Here is an 18,022-nt window from a genome sequence, read left to right as displayed (position 1 = left end):
TTAAAACTCCTATCGTGTCAGCCACAGCCTTTACTTTATCTAGCAGATTTTCAGGTTCGGTGGACTGAATTCCATGGAATTCAAGGTTCAGCTTTCTGCTCCTCCATTCAAGATCATTGACGTCACTTCGCAACGTATCATTTTCTTCTTCTTTTCTTCCGAACTTTCTCTCCAAGATTTCCAATCTCTTTTGAATATCTTTTATCTCTTTTTCCTGGGTAGTTAGCCTTTCTAGTACTTCATCATACTTTTCCGACATTAGCTCTACAGCTGTTTCAATGCTAGCTACAGTGTCTTTAAGCGGCATCAGCTCGTCTAATTTTCCATTTATAGTAACGAGTAGGGTTTTAATGTCGGCTATCTCGTCATCAGACAGCTTTTCCCCTTGGTTATCTCCTTTGCTGTTTCAATTTTTGCATGTGGGGCATGCCCATTTCTGCTTGGCTTACTCCGATTTACTTTTGTACTGCTTTACGGTAAGCCCAGCACAGGCTCCGAAATGGTACAATTTGTTGCATACAGTACATTTGGCAGGAATTTCCTCGGGCGTAAACTTGTTCTTGCATGAGGAACCAAAATCTGTCGACATCGTGCGTTAAAGACAGTAGTTTCAAGAAAAACAAGAACAACAAAAAAAGGACAATAGCAGAATACTAGGGCTATAATTATTATTATTATTATTATTATTATTATTATTATTATTATTATTATTATTATTATTATTATTATTATTATTATTATTATTATTATTATTATTATTATTATTATTATTATTATTATTATTATATACACATAGACGCGTCGATTGAGGTAAGACACATCACAGTTTCGCTGCTCGTTCTTCTTCACAGAGTGGAAGTGCTGATGATCTTTTTTTTTTTTTCATTTCTATACACACTCTTTTAAATACCCTTGCGAATTGGAATGGTACCTTTATTTTAGGTCTCCTCGCTCACATTCTACCAATCAGATTTTCTTTTTTCTTTTTTCAAATTAAGCGGGACCATCAGCAATACGCAGTGTAACCTTTTCTAGTCCGGTATTTGGAACACACAGAAGGACATTACTTAAAGGGCAACTCCGGCGATTTTTCGATGTCTACAGATCCTAATAATTACATTTTGAATATACGTTCTCTTTTGCACTCCGATTATACGTGCCAAACAACATGGCTGCAATTCGATTAGTTTTCCTGAATATAAGTTTAGAGATTGGTCCGTGCTCCCAACTCATGCCTCCGAATGCATGACTTCTTGCTGGCCACCCTGTGTTTCTGACTTCATAGACTACACCAATTATGCATCACCTTATTGGATCTACTTAACTCAAACGAGGGACTATAACGACACCCTCTGCAAAATTTGTAAGGAGAAAGGTACTCTAGATCATGTAATATGGGAATGTGAAGGCTCCCCAGGGGCCACGGAAAACATGGACAGTAGAGAAGCCCGGGAAGCCTTGCTCCAGAGCGAGGATGAAGACGACCAGCGTCGAGCAATCCGCCTTACCGTTGAGGCCGTGAAGACTCACCGTCCTCAACGCGCGGGGACTGCTTTGTCCTCCCCCCCCCCCCCTACCTGCATGTAGGGTAAGAAGCGGGCACCCCAGTTCGGTGGAATATTAAAGTTTTCAATTAATCAATCAATCGCCACTTCGACCAAAAACGACGAAGCTGGCTCCTTCTTCTACAAGACGATGGCCGACCATCATCGTTTTGACAGACGCGACAACCGACTATTCTCTTCGTCTTGACGCAGCACATTGCGTTAATTGAGCTTGGGCCTCGTCAGCTGCCTCGCGCGGCGGCGGCGGCGGGTCAAAAGCGAGTGGCGATCTTTCAGCGCTCGTACCGCCGCTGAATTCACCGCTGTCTGGTTCGAAAGAGCTATAAAAGCTCCCCGTGTCGTCAGGACACATCACCATCTTCGCTTTTTTTTTATGTGGCGTTAGCGCCGCGTGTACTGCGTGTTTAGCAAAGTCTATAGGTGGTATTGGTTTAGCGTTCTGCGCCTGCGTTCTGCGTCTTTACATTACGGTATGTGTAGGACCTGACGTCATCGACTCATCGCGACGTCGCTCGAAGCAGCCACCCATTTCGGTTTCGGTACCTCCTTTATTTGTTGTCTAAAATTATTTATGCGTTTCTAGGCAAACTGAACCACCCTACCGGAGACAGTAGTGTGAGTGCCATTTGAAAATGGCAATATCCCAATGTGGTTAACAAAACGCCGGAGTTGCCCTTTAAACGAACGCCTCTTGCTCGAGGTCCACACGCCTCGGTGCAGCCGGCACTGCGCAACGGCACGACCCGCGAACGCATCAATCGCCCCGCGAGCCACCAACCCCGGACTAAAGTCCCTAGATTTTCTCAAAAATATCTAGGGACATTGCCCTGGACATGCCGCAGAAGGCTACTCGGGCGCGACGTGGATGCCATATCTCCGCTTAGGTACGCATGTTCGACGACGTCTCCCACACCGGAGCGGGAATGCCGCCACCCACGGCAGTGCATGCGTTTGTGTTTAGCCCTCAAGAAAGCGCCTATATACCGCGACACGCGCGCGGTGAGGCAGTTGCTTGGCTTCTCGTTACGTATACGCTTCTACGTTAGATGTCCGTGTATCTTGGGTACCGCAGTGGAAGTGCGCCATCCCCAGTGGTCCCTGTCTCGAAAAGCAGCGCAGTTCTAAGAACACAAACGACCGTCGGCTGCGAACGAATAAACCTGCGCGAGTGTCATGCATGTGGCCCGCGGGTACGTGGTTGCATTCAGGGCACGCAAGGCTGATTATGTCAGCCGACTTAACTCCTACACTCTTCGCGTCGTTAATCTTAGGAAGCGGGCGCAGCTGAACAGCGAAACAGAACAAACGTGTATACCCGTGCGCATTGCGACTCCATTATTAAATCGCAAAGGAACTTCATTAGCCGACAGGAAGCAGAAGGATGCTGCGCGGTACGCCCTCTTCGGAGCTGGTTTGTTCATTCGCTGCCGTGCATATATAGGTCCCCATATATGGTACAGCCTTGTTTTCCAATCATGATCCCCCCCCCCCATCATTTGCAATTGCTTCATTCGCTCTATACTTCGGGTGCTGCCTCTTTTCTATTCCCCCGCGTCCATCTACTTCAGCTCCGCCCTCATCTTCCTTTTCTCCCCCGCTCCCCACTCTCTCATTTTTCTTCCACGTACTCCAAGGTTAATTCCATTGTTTTTCCTTCAGCCTCCACACTCACCCTGCCCATTCTATTCGACCCGTTTCTTTTTCAGGTATCAGCGCAGGGCTTTGTTACTCTCCTTTTTTTTCGGCTTATTGTTTTCGCTTCAGAATCTAGCGCCTCTCCTCTTTCTTTGTCGTCGTTCTCGTTGTTATCTGAACTTACTTCCGAAGCGCACCCATCGACTATTACATGCGAAGGGCTTTTTCTTTACTCTTTGCACCAGCCAGCGCAGCCGTATCGCGTTTTCCACCACCACTGCTGCATGCAGGGACAGATTAGCGGCGTCTCCTCGGGGAGCGAGACGAGCTCATTACCTGGCACGCCTTTGTTTTCGTGACGCCATCGAGCCCCTCGTTTGTCGTACCTCCTTGAAACACGCTTACGCGCTATTCTTTTCTCTCTCATGTCCTTACGTCTTTCTTTTTCTGATTTTTTATTTTTGTTTCTTTCCTGCTCTCTCTCTCTCTCAGCTGCGTGGCCCGATGTACCGTCCCTCGGCCGGGACAGTCTGCTCGGCACGTCAGTGCAACGGATCACTAGAATGCTGCAGCAACAGAAAAGCAACAAACAATGGCGCCAGCTAATCACCGGGCGAATTCACACATTCCGCATGTGGACACGTAGGAATGACTGGTCACTCAAGAACACAGACGGAAAGCGTTGCCGTAACATCTGGAGGACACGCCGAGGTGGCTGGCTCAGCATGGCGTTCTGCCGGTGAGTCAGAGGTCCCGGGTACGACTGCTGGCCGCGTTCGGGTGCGGAAGGAATGCAAGAAACACTTGTGTGCACCTCGCTTTGGGAGCACGCTTTAAGGAATTACAAGCCCCCTCGCTCATCCGCAGCAGTGTCTCAATGAGCATGGCGTTCTGCTGCTGAGGAAGAGTTGTGGGTTCGATTCCCGATCGCGGCGGCCACATATCTATGGGGGCGAAATGCAAAAACGCTGGTTACGTTGAGTTAGGCGCACGTTAATGTGACACTAAAGAGGAAAATAATTTTAGCAGTGTCGGTAAATTAACATTACCCATCACAAAATAGAAAGGAAGAAACAGCCACTCTGACCCTGGCAGGACATTTGGTACGCACGAACGAAAGACGGATGTTGACGCCGCCTTGAAATTCCCGCACCAGCAAACCGTGAAGTGTTGGATATATATTGATGCCGTCTGCTCGTTAAGAATGGAGCCCACATCGTATTCTACATGAGCCAGAGACTGCACTTAGGATGTTTCAAGAACGTAATTTAGCCGCAACGACCGAAATGCGAAGAAATTTTTTTTTCTGCAATCCGTGACGTCACACTGACATACCAGCCTAGGGTTGTCGGCGCGAAATTCAAAAATGAAATTTTCACCCTCATTTTCTTTTCTAATAATCGACCTATATATAATACCGCGAAATCAACAGCAGTATAGGCATTTCAAAGATACTTTAACAATCTAAACTCATTATGCGTTTATTCGAAATGACATTGGGAGTTCCTTGTAACGCGCTGTGCCGTTTCGAGACGTGATTTAATTATTGGCGTCTCTCACATGGGTCTCGATGTTGCTTCGCGATGTAGAATTAACCCGACGGAAACGTTGAACCCAACGACCCATCACAGCAATACCACGGAAGTGCAAAGGCGTAGTCCGAGCCAATCACAAACGGTGCAGTGAGCGGAAAATGATGAAATAGATCGCGGCTAAATGCGGACCCCGTACTCCCAGACTGGGTCACGGCCTCGCTTACTTCTTTAGCTCCTTTCGAGCCGGGATCGCATCCCGGCCACGGCGGCCGTATTTCGATGGGGGCGAAATGCGAAAGCAGCCGTGTAATTAGATTTAGGTGCACGTTAAGGAACCCCATGTGGTCCAATTTCCGGAGTCCGCCCCTACGGCGTGTCTCATCATCAGATCGTGGTTTTGGCTCGTAAAACTCCATAATTCAAATTTTAATTTTTTCGAGCTTGTTTTACTCTGACATTTCACTGCATTCTTCGGCATCACTCCTTATCTTATATTGTCATTCTTTTCCACCGTTACCACGTGGAGGTGACCAGCCGTTACAAGGGCCCGACGATTACGTCTCCTTCGTTTATTATCATTTAAGTAATAATAAAGAAAGGCGGCAGTTGTTCGCTACAGTTGTGAAACACCTGATAAGGGACTGTCTGCCGGGTGCGAATAGGCCTCCCGGAAAACCACCGACGAGAGGCGGTGACTGGACCTAGGAAATTCTCGCACCGGCACTTTGCGGAATCGTGGTAGTATACCCCAGATATTATATATTCATAACAATTTCAGCTATATCAATGGCTTAGTATTTTATGTGAATATTACAGTTACTATTCATAAAGAGAAAATCAGATGTCCACGCGTTCGCAGCAATTGCTACGTCCGATTTTCCCTTCATTAATTACTTCTCTCCAGCTTGCGGGTTTCTGCAGAACTACTTCGTCAGTTACTATTGATTGTATAACCACTACCATTACTAAACCTGCGATGTCGTTTCTGAATGTTACGCGTTCAGCGTCCGTTTGTATGCAGCTTTCTTGTAGGACTTTATGGACCTTGTCAAGCCAATTGATTCAGATTATAGTTCGTGTTCCCTTTATATAGGATGTTTTCTAGAAAAATAAATCTAAACTGAATGGAATTATTCAGCAACAGTTCTTCCTTCGCGTGGGAGCAGCTTCACGTAGACTTCTTCGGGAAGCAGCTTTTGCTTACAAACCTGCACCTTGCCTGCAACTAACAGCTGCGTAGACAAGCACCGCATGATTAGCTGACGTCAGATGAGTCTTTCCCAACGCTGCCTAGCCTTTATAGTTGGACGGGGTCTAATTCCGCTCCGCGGTGCGGAAGGCAATTGAAGCGAGCGCAGCCTGTTTTCCTCGGCTCCTTTGGAGGTAATCCTTTTCTATAGCCGAGCTAATTTTAGTTCAGTCTTCTCTTTATCGCCCTTCTTTCTTTGTCGATCAAGGCCATCGCTTTGCCACGTGTCAGTCGACAAGGGGCTACGGAGGGCAGCTCAAGGTCACTGAAGAAGGGCAATAAAGATCAACGCCTAAATGACCAGTGGTTTCTGTTCTTTTACTTTCTGAACTCTATTTTCATGTCTTTTACGAAGACGGTTTGTTATTAGCGAAGAAAATTAACGCCAGGCCAAGCTTCTCGATCTCTCTTAAACTTCGTGCTCACATAATATTTACTATAATATTTAGACATTTTGACCTTCATATCTGCAACAGTTGGCACTTTATTTCACAATTGCAAGTTATCAATTTTATGTCTGCTTATTTTCCTCAAGAAAAATGATAACAATAATAGTGTTTTCACCACCTGATTCATGGCCGATACCCCAAGGCCAGGGTGGACCCGCGGCCCGAGTGCAGATGTGTGCGTGGTTTTCAATAAGACGTACATATCCCCAGGATTTCGGGAGATGTACATGTTGCGCCATCTCTCGGCGGCGACCGCGAGCCCCACCCCAACTGATTTATGTCAAATTATATTACACGGCCGAGATTAGACATTTAAAATGACTCGCGGTTATGTATACAAGAGACTCGCTGAGACATCGTGGTGAAATTCCAGTAATGTGCTGCAAAGCACGTATAGGTTCCTAAGACGTGAATATTCTACCATAGTGCCTGTGGGAGAGCGCCATAAGCTCTGTTGTGAAACAGAGCGCTTTAGATTAGGGAACGCAAGCGGCTTGCGTACGCAAGAACTAGGGGTCACGCTAGTGCGCATGCGCAGACTCATTAAGGGTGCGCAGATCCAGTAGCGTGGCCCCTAGTCCTTGCGCACGCAAGCTGCTTGCGTCCCCTAAGGTCTGCGCATGCGCTGTAGCGTGGGTCGTAGTTCTTGCGTACGCAAGCCGCTTGCGTCCCCTAATCTAAAACTCTCTGTTCAATTCTCCTGCGAGCCTACGTGCTTTGCGGCAAACCACTAGAATTTCACCAGTATGTCTCAGTGGGTCTCCTGGTAACCATAAATCATTTTCGATGACTAATCTCGGCCGTGAGATATAATTTATTACGTCTAGCGTGCGCATGCGCAGACTCATTAAGGGTGCGCAGATCCAGTAGCGTGGCCCCTAGTCCTTGCGCACGCAAGCTGCTTGCGTCCCCTAAGGTCTGCGCATGCGCTGTAGCGTGGGTCGTAGTTCTTGCGTACGCAAGCCGCTTGCGTCCCCTAATCTAAAACTCTCTGTTCAATTGTCCTGCGAGCCTACGTGCTTTGCGGCAAACCACTAGAATTTCACCAGTATGTCTCAGTGGGTCTCCTGGTAACCATAAATCATTTTCGATGACTAATCTCGGCCGTGAGATATAATTTTTTACGTCTTTTCCCCATTCGAGTACAACGCGGCCACCGCCGAATGATTGCGCGACGTGTACATGTCGCGAAATGCTGGTCATGCCCATGCAGTATAACACTATATGAAAGGGAATACTCAAATGATCCAGTCAACTACTCAAATATTCAGTCAAGGCACTGTAGTGACGCAATGCATACCGCAAGTGTAGGGCGTCATGTATAGGAGTGTTTTACCTCAAGAATTTTTCAAATCGGTTCATTATTAAATGAGATTAAATTGAAATGCCGCACTGTGAGCTGCCAGGAGGCGAGCTTCACTGCCAACGTAGACAACTTTTCCCCTTGACTCGACCAGCGTCTACAAGCATTTCTCCCTTGCCTCCTCATCGCGTCACGTTTACGACACAAACTCCACCTCCTGTTCTTTTTTTTTTTCCTTTTTTTATTCCCTTTGTTGCAGCGCGGCGCACTTCCAGTGGCGGTATTGCGCGTCTGGGTTGCATTATTTACCGTGCCATAATCGGCGAAGTCGCCGTACGCGTGACCTTGATTCTTTGGCTGGAAACGCGGCTTCGTCGAGCGTGTGGGCTTGTGTTTGAAAGTTCGGCTGTTTTCGTGCCGTGCAGCCATTTAAAAATTTGGAAGGCGCTTAAGCTTCGCCTGAAAGAGTGGATCGCGATAGCATTCAAAGATCCCTAACTGCTTCTCACGCTTCTCGGCAACTGCAGCTTATGTAACCGTAATGTTTACCAGGAAATTCTGGAAGCGAACGCTATGCACGAAGGGCGAGCTTTCTGGTAGCAACGCGGCCTCTTACATGGGCCGATCTTCTGTTATTGTTTCGCACTTTCAATATTTGAGTATGAGAATATTTAACACAAAAGGCGTGCGCTGTCGGTGTTTTGTTTCATGACGTTTGTTTGTGGACTGTCATTCTGAAAAATCCGAGGAATAACTTTGTAAAGAATGTAAGACAAGATGTGAACAACTTTGGCAGTAGAACTTTAGTTCCGCATAGAATATACACGGCGATGTTCGCTCTCAGGACCAAACGCCGATACCCTATATTCAGCGACACGGGGGACCTTAACGCTCTCGCGTAAATACTTTGCAGACACGATTAACTGTTTGCAGTGTCCAAACGTGGTGAGCGGCTCTTTAATAGTGTTTTACGAGGTCATTCAATTAGTCAAAATATATTGTTGGGACACGTTTACATGGCCCGGATGGCCGGTTACAACGCGTACCCGAGAACACGTCCGGTGTTGCACGTCTGTGCACTGCTGCTGTTGTCTTGGCCCGACCCACTCGTTCCTATCGTTCCTGGTGTGTGTGAATGGTGCTACCAGCAACCCTTTCCTCTGTTGTGTTCCGATACTGTAAATCGGGCATGCTGAGGTCACTGATCATTCAGTGCACTCCGAGCTGGATACTATGACAGCTATTTGCGAAATATACTCGTATAAGGAGCTTTTCATGCTCCTTTTCGAGTAGGATTGCGTCAACTCCAGCCATCATCATCATCAAGCACAAAGATCTCTGTATCACTTCACTGTGCCGCAGTTTATCAAGCCCAGTAAATAAAAAATATACTTGGGAATCCCGGGCAATGCTTGGGAAATATACTTGGGAAAGCCTTTGGCCTACCGGTGCCTACGTGGGCGGAGCCACCGACTTAGCCTGGAGGCTTTTGCCCTCGGGCCCTAGTTTCTGTGGACCAAAATAAAGTTCTTGCCATGCCATACCATGGGAACCCCGTGCAATGCTTAATAAGTTTAATTATGCGCTCTTCACAGAGACGGCTCGAAGTGTGCAAGCTTGGCTGTACAGTGGCATCGATCACACGGACGCCCCGCAACGACACTCGCGAAACTCTTTGCCGCAAGCTGAATTCAATATTTTGTAACCTTGCATACGTTTGCATAGGCACCTTGTAAAGGCCGGAGCACGCTGCGACGCTCTCATTTAACTTCCCAATAGCGATTCAGAAAGTTTGATGCTGGGAATGCCTTGTTTCTTTTTTTTTATAAAGATAGGTAGGACATTAGGCAAAATAATAACAACAGCTTGGTGGCGCAACCCACCGCCCGTTTCAAAGGGTTCGCTCACAGCATCCATCCATCCATCCATCCATCCGTTAAGCGAGTATTTGTGAAAGGAAAAAAAAAAAGAGCAGGGAAGAGATTGATAGGACCGGATCCGTTACAGGCATAGGTAACAACACAAGGTATATACGTGTAGATGTTTCAAGAGAGAGAGAAAATTTTGGAGGACGCTTAAGCTTCGCCTTTATATATACGAGTGGAACACGACAGCGTTCAAATACCCCTTACTGCTTTTCATGCTTCCCAGCAACTGCAGCTTATATAACCGTAACGTTTACCGGGAAACGTTGGCTGCGAACGCTATGGACGAGGGCAGGCTTTCTGGTAGAAATGCGGCCTCTTGCGTGGTCGATCTCCTGATATTGTTTCGCGCTTTTAATATTTCAGTCTGAGAAGAGCTAACATAAAGGACATGCGCTGACGGTGGTTTTTTTTTTTTTTTTCAATTACTTATGGTTGCGGGCTGCCGTTCTCAAAATTCCGAGGAATAACATTGTAAAGAATGAAACACAAGGTACGAGCAACTTTGGTGGTAGAGGAGTGGTTGTGTATGCGTGGTTCGGAATTTGGCTCGATCTTTTTTTTTTTTTTCCCGAAACGGCGTCCAACACCGACGGGGCGCCGACGCCGACGCCTGATTTTCTGCGACATGGGCTCCTTAACGCTATCGTGTTAATATATTTAGGAGAGACGGGCAAAATCATAGACTGATAAGGATGTATATAGATTATCTGATCTGCTCAAGCAAGCTACGTGACTACTTGGCACCGCCCAGTCGCGAAGGCGTTGTCAATAAATAATCGTCCCCATAACGTCGCCCACCCTTGCCACTAGCGATGCGAAGAAAATGAGATGAGAAAATGAGAATGAGAAAAAGAACAGTGACGCACGTTTCATCGTTTGTCGAAGTGCCACGCGCCGAGCTTTTCCGAATTGAAGCTCGGGAACGTTCGTGTTTCCAATCTTGATCGCAAACATGCCGAGCCATGCGGTGGGTGCGCACGTGTATTCTTTCTCTCTTTTTTTCTTTTCTTTTTTTTTGGGGGGGGGGGGCGGTCTCTTGCCTCTGTCAAGTCACTACGAATGCTTGTGGTCCCGCTTTTATTCCCATTGCTGCTTAGGCTGTGCACTGTGGCGCAGCTGTCAACTGTGGAAAGCTATAGCGCCCGAGGCGCATAGACAGTACTAGTGAAATGAAGGGAAATACGCAACGAAAACAAGAATGTACGCCTGTATCTGACACAATGGAGCAGCGTTTTGCTCACCACAGAGACACTTTACAGGGTGGCCAGAAAAATTTCATTTCCCTACCCTTCACCCGCCCGCCTCCACCTTATATTTCCGGACGTCTACACTACCCCCAACTGCCGGTGCTGTGGAATTCACCCGGCTACGTTTCCGCATATGCTATGGGAGTGCCCAGCACAGTACACCCAGACTAACACCACGACTCTCTCGTCGAGGTTGCATGAGGCTCTGCGGAGCTCCGCCCTCGACGACCAAACCTGGGCGACCCAGCACGCCCGCAAGGCGGCGGCGAGGCAAGCCCTCGACGTCCCTTCGTGGGAGGCTTAGGCCCGGCCATCATAAAGTGCTGGTTCTACAATAAAAGTTTATTCCTCCTCCTCCTCCTATACTCTCTACATATATTTTATTAAGAAGCACTAAGTACTGCTACCAACTACTGCATCTAATATTTGTGACCGGCTTCGCAGCGCTACTGACGATAACAGAGAACACCCAGAGATACCATGTGGTGATCGCAAGTAATCGCCAGCGCCTTGCTTTATGAGATAGTACAACGCCTTCCGCACTTCGTTCCAGTGATGCACTGGGTCAGCACCCCCCCCCCTCCACACCCAAATTGGCTCAGGGATAACGCCGGCTGAAAAAATTCCTAAACGCGGTACATCGTTTTGTTCTTTCCATGACCCGCGCGTTCGACGCCTTACGCCTACCTCATGGATTGTTCGCCCACTTCCTCTCTGAGACGTCTTCCAGTTGTTCAGGGGGCGGTTGGGAGACCTTCGCTGGGGTCCGAAAATGACCTGCCCTTGGATGCAGCCGCCAGTCCCGGAAGTGCCCTCCGCAAGCAACTCGTCTTCCTCGGGGTTGCTGCTGCTGCTGGCGAGAAAACCGCGTGAACAATGGACGTTTAGGCGAATCGGCGACTACTGCTGCCAAGACATGCTTACTGGGAGGCCCTTTTACGTACTCCTTACGTGTCTCGTTACCGTTATCCACGTGGAAGAAGCGCAACTATTACGATGACGCTTCTGGTTAGAAGAAGGAAATCGTTCAAGGAGCACATGTCAGGCTTCTGTCACGGCGTAAATGATTCTTAATGGTGCCGCGGTGTACATTCAGGCTGCGAGTGTCGACCGATGGATAGAAGGCAACGTTTGCATGTAGTGTTTAGGTGTCACGGGAACAGTACTGATGCGTCTACTAATACGCCACTGAATCGATGGCTTGCACTGGGCGCCATGTTTCTGACCCAGTACGGTGAAAAGCTGCGTCCGTGACGTCACTTGCAATCTATCTATAAAGTTAAGAGTACAATGTTAAATGATGCTAACTATACCAGCACTCACCCATAACCCTGAAAAAAAAAGGTAATGACGATATAGACGAGTATTCCGATAGCAAAGCGGCCAGCCTTACCAGATAAGAGTTTGAAGCCAGAAAAGACGCGACAGCGAAAGACGGACGGCAGCACTTGTTTGCCGGTAAATAAGGCTCGACTGCGTTGCACTTCGGAGGAACGAGACTCCAGCTAGCAAGTATAGAAAACACTTCCGGCGCCAATATGGCCAAAAGACGATAACATACTTTGATATTCGTGACATAGCACTGACGTCGATGTATGCAAGTTCCGGCGCAAAATATAATAAAGCGGGGCCTCAATTTTTCTCACTAGTAATCAACCCTTTTCCGCCCAATAAACAAAACTGATTCGGTATTCCTGTTTAGTGTTCTTGTTCACAGCGAGGACGTGAATGACTAAAAGTTACGCGCTCACCTTGTGAGGCTAGTCTGTATATTGGCGGGCAGGAAATGGTGGCGACCATATACCGTGCACGTGATTGAGCTTTATACGCTGGAACCAGTGGAAAGAACGTCGGAATGAAACGCAGTGTTTCAAGTTAAAATTAAAGGTCTCCAACTTCCACTTTCTCTTTAAGGGGCGCAGGCTCCAGCAATTATGAATGATGGCCTGTCAAGTGAGTATTCTGTCCAGCTACGCGTCGTCAGGGAGCGAAACCGAATGTAGTTATAAGAGACAAACGCTGCCATAAATGACGCAGAGCGCGACACACACACACACACACACACACACACATATATATATATATGTTTGTACACACACACACACAAACATATATATATGTGTGTGTGTGTGTGTGTGTGTGTGTGTGTGTGTGTGTGTGTGTGTGTGTGTGTGTGTGTGTGTGTGTGTGTGTGTGTGTGTGTGTGTGTGTGTGTGTGTGTGTGTGTGTGTGTGTGTGTGTGTGTGTGTGTGTGTGTGTGTGTGTGTGTGCGTGTGTGTGTGTTTTCTCAAGAGAAAAGTTTATAACAGCTGTGTCTTACCAGTACTCACGTACGGGGCGGAAACCTGAAGGCTTACGAAAAGGGTTCTACTTAAATTGAGGACGACGCAACGAGCTATGGAAAGAAGAATGATAGGTGTAACGTTAAGGGATAAGAAAAGAGCAGACTGGGTAAGGGAACAAACGCGAGCTAATGATATCTTAGTTGAAATCAAGAAAAAGAAATGGGCATGGGCAGGACACGTAATGAGGAGGGAAGATAACCGATGGTCATTGAGAGTTACGGAATGGATTCCAAGGGAAGGGAAGCGTAGCAGAGAGCGGCAGAAAGTTAGGTGGGCGGATGAGATTAGGAAGTTTGCAGGGACAACATGGCCACAATTAGTACATGACCGGGGTAGTTGGAGAAGTATGGGAGAGGCCTTTGCCCTGCAGTGGGCTTAACCAGGCTGATGATGATGATATATATATATACAGACGTGCCCGGTATATACAAGCTGCGTTGCGCGCCTACGCACTATATATCCCTCTGCAAGAACTGTCCCGCGAGGTACAAAAACGATGGTGATTTGCGTGTGCCCGCGTTCTTGCTCATTAGCGTTAGGCTACTCAAAGCCACCGTCTTGTGCATAAGCGAATAGGGAACGCGTCTGAAACTGTTCGCCATTAGTGTTGTGAAACTTAGGCAGTGATGGAGTTCTAATTGTTGGTTATTTCAAACACTGATATTACTTTCTTCGTGGCTATTGTATGCCTTATTTGGCTTAAACTAATGAAACACATCTTTCTAGTACTTTGTGGCATAACTGCGCGTCCTATTGGGCCCGTATAGTGAAATACGTGGTATAGTTATAGTACAGCCATTATGAATCTTATTATTATAGTCTTCTTCTTTTTTGTTTTTACAAGTGTGAACCTTTTCAAAAACTTCCAATGTTCTTGGCTTCCGTAAGCCTTCTGTAATATGGTAATATTTTCTCCCGTAAATACGGGTGAAATTTATGAAAAACATGAATACAGTGCACTATAGCTCTGCGAAATGTTTTATGCTACAAGTTTTGCGTGACCACTGGAAACGGAACACGACAGAAATTGCAAAACGAGACAAGCCCTCTTGAATGTCAGAACCATGCCAGTCACCGAGGTGTGGCAGGAAACGAGGAAGCCTGTCCACCCCGCCGCTGCGGTCTCGCCAGCAGGCGGTGTGCGCGAGGCGAGTCGAGCTTGCCTCGTCGCACAAAATCCCGACGCCCGCGTCGCCGCTGGGAACCCACCAAGGTCCATCGAGTGCCACGGGATGAAGTGGCAATGATGCCACTTATGCCACGCTGCGACCTCGCGCTGACCTTGTCTGTTGCGGACGACGACGAATTCTGCCCTATTGTACGTCAAACTTGCCGTCTTGTCAGCTCTGATCGAACCATGCAGATAACCCAGACCCGCGTTTTAGAGGGAAAAAAGAAAGACAGCGCAGCACTGAAGAAACCCACTTTTATCTCTAACAAGCGCGGTACAGTAGATTATTGTGTAAATATGCCTTGCCAATAAATCATTTACAATGCATCTACAGCGCGAGGATTTTAAAAGTGCGCCACATTTTATATCAAAGTAAGTTTCATTCAATAAAGTTTATCATGCAAAATTCGTACTCCGCGTATCGCCACATTTTGTTTCATTTCGTTTGCTTTTTTCATACAGTAGTACCTTTTACCCACCGCCTCGGTGCCGGATTTTTTTTTTTTCTTTTGTCGGCGTAGGGTGGCAACCGTACATTTTTGACTGGCTCAAAATGCCGCTATTTAAGAATGTGAAAATATGGCGGAATTCGCCGATGTCCAGAAATGCAGCCGCAACCATAAACAAGTGGTCACGGCATACTATTCTGGACCGCGTCAGATTCCGCCATATTGTTCAAATTCGTCACCTCGTCAGTTCCGATTGGCTCACAACGATGCTGTGTACGGTCTCTCTGATTGGCTCGAAACGCCAACATCGCGGAATTTTACGACGTCAAGAACAGCACTCTCAGTCTCTCAGCTTGGCCAGTGCTTGGCCGGCACCGACTGCGCCCAGAACATGTGTTGCGGTGTACCGGACGGCACACCAAGGCGCCTTCCCCGCCGGATCCTGTCCTCCTCACATGAGCTTGTTAAATTTAGGAGAGCATTGTAGCGCCAGCAGCGAAGAACAAGATGGGGACGTACTAAATACCACGGCAGCGTACCGTGGTGTCTACGTGTTGCTCTTGTTCGTGTCTGCCGGCACGGGAGAGCTAATTAAACAACCGAAAATTACCTCGCCTAGAAATAATTGGTGTTTCCGGCCGCGACCGTGAGATGAACGACGAGAAAGGCAGCGACGAACAAAAACGCTGAATTTTCGAAAGTGCGCGCCACGCGGGCACGACACCGGCACGCGCGCTGGTGTGGTGCCATCTCTGCAACATACTGTGAACCCGCGACGAGCCGTGCATAGCCGCCGAGATTTCAGTACGTGTACTCAAGTCTCAAAGTCCTTGAGTCGCTTCAGATCAAGGAGGTTATAGGTCCGTTCGATTTATCTGCACTACCTGAACTAGTTCATGTAGTGCCACACTCGGCCATTCGTTTTGGCAGTGCAACGTGGCGCCCTCTGAACTACGGCGTTCGTTTTAAACACGTGCAGGCGTCGTGCAGGGCTAGTTCAGGCAGGCCCTGCACCGTGTTTGGAGGTAGTGCCGGTCGTGCACAAGCGCAACAGCCATGGCAGCAGACGACGGCAGCATTTGCGTTGCAATAGACGGCGTGGCAACGCAGCTGACGCCGATCGTCAATGAAGATGGGAGCCGTGTTTGGCAAGAGAACGGCTATGCGTACAGGACAGAAGGTATGTTTGGGCACAGCTCCATGTTGCATGAGACACGTGTGTGCACGAAGCATTGTGCTTGTAACGTCATACCCGCAAGAAATATTTCGCTGTAGTCAGCGCGCTAATCGCATCATTAACTGCTGCGAGTTAGTTTCTGTATGACAGCTTACCTTTCCTTGGCCCACGACTATCTGTAGTAAACTGATACCTATTTGTGCTTATTAGCACTAATACCTCTTTGTGTGTGCTAACGGGGCGCAATATCGGTGCGTAGGTTAGCGTTTAAAGGTAACTTTTTATACTTATATTGATTCCGCATGTGCACTCAATGGTGTTCTAGCTATTGGGTGCGGTACGCTTGCGTCTAAACAGTTGTGTTTACGTTGTTGGGATATACTGCTCTTGACAAAAACAAAAATTGTTAGCTTTTGTACATCCGGCATTGTACAGCCACAGACTAGATTATTATGTTGCACTGAGTAATTTTCTACTTCTTAACCAGACGGGACAGTTTAAATACTCAGTCTGTTTAAATAACTGGTATTAACCTGTTAGTAACATCATGATCATCACAACATGCTGATATAACTACGTTTTGATGAAGCTTCCTTCCCTATGTAATGCCAATTTGGCCATTGAGAGTAATGAAATTTCAGAAACTGCTGAACGAGATCATTTTCCTTGCTCCTTGCGAGTCCACCCTAGAGGTCATCACACCAGTGCAGGAGCCTCTAAATGCTCTCAGTGGTCTTTATTGGTCTGCAGACATTTTGAGAAACCCCTGTTGCTGACTTTTGCTTTGTTAAATGGAAAAATATATTTTTATGCTCTGCATCTTTTCAGGATGAAGAAGGCACTGTGGCAAGCCCTTTCCAATGCAATAAACAAACGCTTTAATTGCAATGTGAGCCCAATTCAGGCCGAAAATAAATGGAAGAGTTTAGAAAGGGCATACAAACGAGCAAAGACGAAGAACAACTCCTCAGGCCATTCGCGCGTCAACTGCAGCCATGAAGAGTAAGTACATTTACTGGAGGTCAAAATCATAGCAAACTGAACAAGAGGTAGAGGAGAGCCTTGGCCTGATAGCCAACATTTAACAAGTGGACTCGTTTTCACCAAGACAGACAAGTCTACTTCTTGGAATGTTGGTTAGCAGACAGAGGCTCACCAAAAACCCCTTGCTCATTTTGCCTTTTGTGCTGCATCATGAAATGTTCTGCGGTTCTTGCCACTGTGGATTTTCTTGAGCTGCCATTCATGAATGTTTTGAACATATTTTTTTAGGGAGCTAGGTGAGGTACTGGAGCGCGAGCATCACATTGCACCCCCATTCCTTTTAGCCCCAGGAAAAGCAATACAGGCTGAAGATTTATGGTAAGACTGCCTGAGCTTAATTATGGAGCAGTTCCAAAAAGTGTTTTCAACCTAAAATGCTTGTTCCAGTACACCTTCAGACACAGAGGCCAGTTGCAACAACGAGGCAGGGCCATCGCAACAGCCCCAGGATGATGTACTCCACAAGCGGCGCCGCAGGGACACTTCCATCAACACCCTCCTGGATGTTTTCCAGGAGGCCAAAAAGGATCGGGCCGAGCGCTTTGAAAAAAAGATGGCTTTGCTGGAGCGGCTTGTTACAGCAGTTGAGGCTAAAGCTACCCAGGTCGAATAAATTGCCAAAAACATTGATTGTCATGTTGCTTTCTCACCAGTCACTGATACAAGATGACTAAAACATGCTTTACTACAAGCATATGTTTGGCAGTGGTTCTCAAGCCTCATTTAATGCATGTGCTGTAACGATGTGTCTTGCAACACATCCTGCATCAGCCCTCATTTCGGCTAAGTAGTAAATCGCACACAGCACCCTAACATGCATTAACCATTTATTGACTTTCTCTATTGGGTCAATAGCTAATGGCATTAACTTTCAGCAACATTCAAATTCAAAAACTGTGCATCCACACCTTGTACATAGCTGCAG

The 18,022-nt window shown here is 47.2% G+C and overlaps 1 long non-coding RNA gene across 1 annotated transcript in view; it reads left to right on the top strand.

Moving 5' to 3' along the window:
• The first annotated feature begins 3,738 nt into the window (after positions 1-3,738).
• Positions 3,739-18,022, top strand: part of LOC142571443 (uncharacterized) — an 85,811-nt gene continuing 71,527 nt past the window's right edge. Inside the window, exon 1 of the long non-coding RNA XR_012825880.1 lies at positions 3,739-3,939. This is a non-coding gene — a long non-coding RNA (uncharacterized LOC142571443). The remainder of the gene's footprint in view (positions 3,940-18,022) is intronic.

This window comes from Dermacentor variabilis, chromosome 2 (assembly GCF_050947875.1).
Source record: "Dermacentor variabilis isolate Ectoservices chromosome 2, ASM5094787v1, whole genome shotgun sequence".
NCBI classification, from domain to species: domain Eukaryota; kingdom Metazoa; phylum Arthropoda; class Arachnida; order Ixodida; family Ixodidae; genus Dermacentor; species Dermacentor variabilis.
Note: the sequence above shows the minus strand (reverse complement) of the source record. Positions and strands in the feature narration are given on the sequence as shown.